The sequence below is a fragment of the Amblyomma mixtum genome, chromosome 3, assembly GCF_055824585.1.
Source record: "Amblyomma mixtum isolate Tamu chromosome 3, ASM5582458v1, whole genome shotgun sequence".
Classification (NCBI taxonomy): Eukaryota; Metazoa; Arthropoda; class Arachnida; order Ixodida; family Ixodidae; genus Amblyomma; species Amblyomma mixtum.
Genome location: NC_143014.1, coordinates 332,285,972 through 332,291,982, shown reverse-complemented (window position 1 = coordinate 332,291,982; position 6,011 = coordinate 332,285,972).

The following is a 6,011-nucleotide window of genomic DNA, read 5'->3' as shown; positions in this document are numbered from 1 at the left end:
GTCCGGTTGTCACTTTCGTCCCCACCCTTAGAAGCGGGTGCGATTATCACTCCAGAACGAAGCCTGCCGCAGGCAGCGGCACCGGCCAGCTGTACGTCAGGAACGTTTCTCTTGCTTGACGCTTGCTCGGGCGGAGACCGGTGACTGTTTGTTGTCGATCCCTACGTGCATATCACTAGCCTTCTCAGCATAGTGGCCCTTAGGATTGGTCGGAAAATTGGTGGCGGAAATTTAGGTGTTCGGGATCGACGCCTACGCGTCAATCTTCTCCCTCTTCTCTCCTGCACTCCAACACCTTTCACGGATTAATGATTCGAGCAGTGGTCTCAAGGCGCTGAGACGGTTCAAAGGGAACGAGGCTAACATTTGTGCTTTTTATTTGCATATGTTATCGCGTTCCCTTTTCTCTGTCTCAGCGGTGTTACATCATTTCCGTCAACATGTACCAGCCAGCTCGTATCGGTCTTCTTCTAGAGTTCACTCCTCTGTCTCGTCCTTTATTACATAAATTACAGTGACGATAGGAAAGAGTGTTTTAAAGAGAACTAAAAATTTTTGCAGGTTTTAATTTTCATAATCAGATAAAACTCACTAAGATGCTTTGAAGTGATCCCTTTCGTACGAGTGGGGTCGAACCACACTGTTACCGTAGAATCCAAGTACCAAGTACCGGCCTGCGCCAGTCTGCGCGGGGAGCGTTGGAGGTTTAGTTCCAGAAAACATTTTTAACTCCCCTGTAAAGTATGTTCGAAGGCTAATGTTGTTGCTTTCTGCACTGAACATAGACTGAAAAATTGCCTGACACCAAACTAAACGTCACGGCGCGGTTACTTCCCCGTCGGGGGGGGGGGGGGGGGGGAGGGGGTAAGTGGCTTTGGCGTTCGGATGCTGTTATTGATGAAATGGAGTGGAATTCTACGCGGGTGACCACATTTGGTTACCAGTTTGTTTTGTTTTGTGTGATATCAGCGCTGTTAAAGAAATCCAGGTGGCCTAATTAATTACGGAGCCCACTACTGTGGCGTCCCTCATCCCATGTGCCATTTGGACGTTAAACCTCACACTCCGAGCGACCGACATCACAGTTAACAAAATTAGCCAGAGAGAGTTTACAAGCTCAGAAAAGAAATAAAAATAAAACACGAGGCTGAGCAATACTTTCGTTTTTTAGAAAATGTCCGAAGTAGATGCGCTTGCACGCATCTACTCGCATTTGTCGCTACGTTGGGAGGATGCATCGCATTTTCTAAACTTCTGGGATGACCGTTATGCTTATGGGCTGGGTAGGGAAACTGCAAATTATAACCCCTGGCGATCGAGAGCCATGAACGGTTGAGGATGCAATTCCGCCTCACCTTCTAAGATTTTTGAGAGCTGGGAATACTTTTCCTTCCTATCGCTATTTATAAGTCCAAGACAGGTGCCACGAACACGGTAATGTCGTCTGGACTATGCGCACTGCAGCCCACTGTTTTACACCGAAAGCTGTTAACCGGAAGGTTACACCGCATTTTTCGTGTCGCATGCCCATCTGGGACCCTTGTCTATTGGATCTGCATTCAATACCTGCCTTCAGACAGTTTTTAATAAAGGCAACCTCGAAACTCTTCCCATACTTGCATTACATATTCTTCAATGGACAATGTTCATTTTTCTAATTAAGATGTTTTGAATTAGATTATAAGTTTGAAAATAAGAATTGCTTTAGACCTGATGATATACCCAAATTCTTTCTTGTACAATATGTTGTTTGCACTAGTGGATACCTTGCTGCCATTTTTCAAAAATATCAAGTGACACAATTCATTCGTGATGGCACATATATAGCGAACGTTCTTCTTCTCTACAAATCCGTAACATACAGATATTTTCCACTTATAGGCCTTTTTCACGGAGAGCCAATCTTTTTAAATGTTTGGGACATAACAGTTGCAAGCATATCATATTTTTCCTCGAGTGCAGCAATATCCTGAATAATCTTCAGGATTTCAGGATTTTCTTTTTCTTTACCATTGAGCTACGAGGAGAGCCTGGGACTAAATGCATTTGAATGCCTCACGGAGGTACCAGCCCCCACTTGTACTGAACCAACAGGAAGCACAGAAAATTACAGAATTAAAGGTGCACCGAAGAGGAATCTGAACTGGACTTTTTGACGCGGGAACTCAATCTGCACGTTCCGAGCATTCTTAGAAACGTCGATTTATTGTACTGTAAGGCCGATTTCCCTAATTAAATCGGATTAACGTCCGACTCCACCCTTTTTTTTTAATTCTCCCCATACGGTGGGCGAAGTCGACCAACGCGTGGAGTGCCTTTCAGCCAGCTCCGTGGAGGCTTGCCGCTCTGCCATCGGCGGAGTCGTAGTAATCCGTAGTAGCTAATTGTCCGCGGGTATTTTTGTTTCTACAGGCTTATTTTGCGGCTATATTATCTGCGAATAAAACTATTTATTCACGGAAACCTAAAAAGCAAAATAAAGCAAAAGCAAAGCCTCCACGGAGCCTGCTGAAAGGCACTCCACGCATTGGTCGACTCCGCCCACCGTACGGGAGAATTAAAAAAAAAGGCGGGAGCCGGACGTTAATCCGGTTTAATTACAGAAATTGGCTACACAGGGCAATAAGTCGAGGCTTCAAGGAATGCTTGGAACGTGTAGATCGAGTTCCCGCTCAAAAAAGACGACTTCAGATTCCCCTGCACTGCACCTTTAACACATTCAAAGTTAAACAACCCTATGCACAAAAAATGAACTTAGGTAGCACTCCCACATAATCATTAATGATCTATACAAAGCAGAATTATTACACAAACAAGGGGATATTACTAAAATTGGAAATATTTACGCCAGCACTCGTGCAGACGAAAGCGCCAATCAAAAATAGGAAGAAGTGTGTGCTGTGGAAGTGTTCTAGAAGCGCACGTCCTGGGCTACGCCGCTGTGGACCCTCGGCCGCTTAATACCAACGTGACAATATATTCACTTAGTATATGGAAAGCAGTTAGCATACTTCTGTTAAAATAAAACAAAAAAACAGTTGACAGTCCGTAAATTAGAGGTAAATAAAGGAGAACAAGTACTAAGAAAACTAACATCAAAAGGAGGTGAAAGGTCTTGTAGCGACCGGCGACGCTATAAAGCGCAGGCGCTAAGATCGGCGTTCCCGCGATAGAAGAAAATAAAGTCGGACAGCTCGTGCTCGGAGCGAACGCCCGGCACGGGCAGTCCGGAACTAGAATCCTGCCACGCTGGTCGTCTCTGTCTGGTGCTCCGCTGCGACCCCGCTAATACCTCAACAGTGGTGACCCGGCGAACCGTGCCTTCTTTCCCAGCGGCGTTCCAGCATGGCGTACTGGCAGCACCCAAGTTTCGACCCGCCGCTCCCGGCGTTCCGGCCTGCAGGCGTCGGCGGGTGGTTCGCCCAACTGGAGGCTGCGATGTACCTGAACGGCATCACCATCCAGCCGTTCAAACACGAAGTCCTTTGTGACATCCTCCCGGCCGACCTCCTGCGTCGGCTCACCTACTCTGCTTTCGGCGGCCGGCCATACGATGAGCTGCGTGCGGCCGTCTTGGCGTACTTCGGCGCCTACTACGTTCCGCCGCCGCTCTACGACGCAGCGGACCCGTTTTCGCCGCCGCCAGCCTCTGGCCCTGCACCGGCCTCGCTCGCGCCCACGCAGCCTTCATCAGAACCCGGCCCGCCTCAGCAGCCCCTCGCCGCATCGCCGCCACTCCCGTCCAGCGTCTCCAGCCCGGCTGTCTCTCTCGACGCCACACCAGGTGGGATCCGCACGAGCTTCGCCTCGCGTCCTTCTCCCACTACTATCGTACCCGCGTCTCTGGCCCTGCCTCTTTGCGCTTCAGTGGCGTTGTCGCCAGAGCCTCCTGCAGCCAAAGACGACTCTGCGGCAGCAGCCGTGCCGAGGCTTCCGGCATCTCCATCTCACTCGTCACTACCGCCATCAGCTCTGCAAGCCTCTTCGGTGAGGTTGAAGCCGTCGCCCGCTGATGCTAAAGAGCCCTCGACAACGACCAAGCCTGCTTGTAACACTCCCAGCCCCTCAGAAGGTCCGCAGAGCACTACTCGTCATCAGGAGCAGGATGAGAAAGCCAACCCGATGACAGCAGTAACAAGCACGGCGATCGCCTCCAGCCCCACTTTGCCTGAAACAGTTCCTGACCCAGTGTCAGCGCTTGCTCTCAAGCCCGACCATGCCCACACGCGCATCAGCACTGGCCAGTCGCTCCGGACGGCCATTCCCGCTTTACCTCAGCACCTGGAATTGCACCCAGCAACTTCCTCCGTCATCACCAAAGCTGTCACCGTTGTCTCGTCGGTCACACCTGTGCCAACCCTAGTGGCCGGACCGCACTGCTCGCGCCCTACATCAGGGGCACCTGAGCCATGTAAGCCAGCTATTTCCACCTATTTGGACGACTTGAAGCTGGCGCTACAGCAGCGCCACGACACCACGATAAAGACCACATCTGTCCACGGAGCCGTTTCGCCCACTCCAGCGCTTGTGACGACGTACGCGGCGCGCCAGATTCCCACCGACACCAGCTCCAACGTCCCCACACCGCCGACACTTGTGTCCGCGGGCAGCACTACAGTCGGTGACGGCCCGACCATGGCCTCCCCTGCTCCCATGTCCGTTGTCAGCTCGGGACCCTGCATCCTTCGCCCCTTGCGCAGCAGCCAGGCTCGTCCACCTGAGCCGGCGCACTCCACCCGACTGCTCTTCCCGGCCCCTGACCTGAACTTACCGGACCTTGTAGCGACCCAGTGGGGACACTGTTACTCTAGCTGCCTGCTGCCTGCCGTGGCTACTCCATCTCTGCCCCGTCGGCACGTACATTCCGACGTTCCGTCTAGGCGGGGGGCCCTGTAGCGACCGGCGACGCTATAAAGCGCAGGCGCTAAGATCGGCGTTCCCGCGATAGAAGAAAATAAAGTCGGACAGCTCGTGCTCGGAGCGAACGCCCGGCACGGGCAGTCCGGAACTAGAATCCTGCCACGCTGGTCGTCTCTGTCTGGTGCTCCGCTGCGACCCCGCTAATACCTCAACAGTCTAGTCCACCGAGAGCAGTTGCATCAGCTAAACTACACGGAAATAAGTAAAAAAAAACACACGAGTCTAATTATGGAAGCAAGTATTTCAACTAAGCTGTATTTATTTAACCTGTTTTTTGAACGCCTGCTTAGCACAGACGTAGTTAAAAACTTCTGCTATATTATTAAATGTATCTACTGACTAAAAGGCAGACAGCTGTTGTCCGTAACTTGCTCTCATTTTACGTCTGAGTTGTTTGGCATGTCTGAAGTTATACGCAGCATCATTTCTATAATCCCGATGTACGTATATTTTTTCTTTGTTTATGACTCGAAGAAATTTCGTGTGGAAAATCTGGTCGGCACGCAACATGGAATATTGTCGAAAAAGCGGGCTGTTCTCAAATATGCATAAGGGCAATGATAATTTGCGAACATACGGAGAACGCGTTTTTGCATGATTAATAACTTGTGCAAGTGGATTTCCTTGTTGTGCCACATACCAATGCCCCGTAACAAAGTTGCGAGAAAACAACGGCGCCATTTGTTTTATCCACAATGAAATCAGATGTGCTATTCTGTATTGATGCCTGTATTGTATATGATGCCTATCTTCTGTGTATGATACCTTCAGCATGCCCTTCGTCGTGGACTGAGCATCACATAATTAGCTGAATTTTGTCATGACATCTCTCGTTCACTTGATATGGGTGATCGGGCGGATTATTTATAGACACATCGAAGGTATTTGACACTGCTCCTCGCTGAAAACTCTCGAAATAGCTTACTTTGTATTAAAAAGCCCTTATTCTGTTAACCGGATAGACAGCTATCTTTTTGAACGCTCGAAATACGTGCGTTTCAGTTCTGCTACATCATCAGTCAGTGCCCATTCATCAGGAGTTCTACATAATTTCGTTCTGGACCCAATTCTTTTCTCGATATACATAAGTG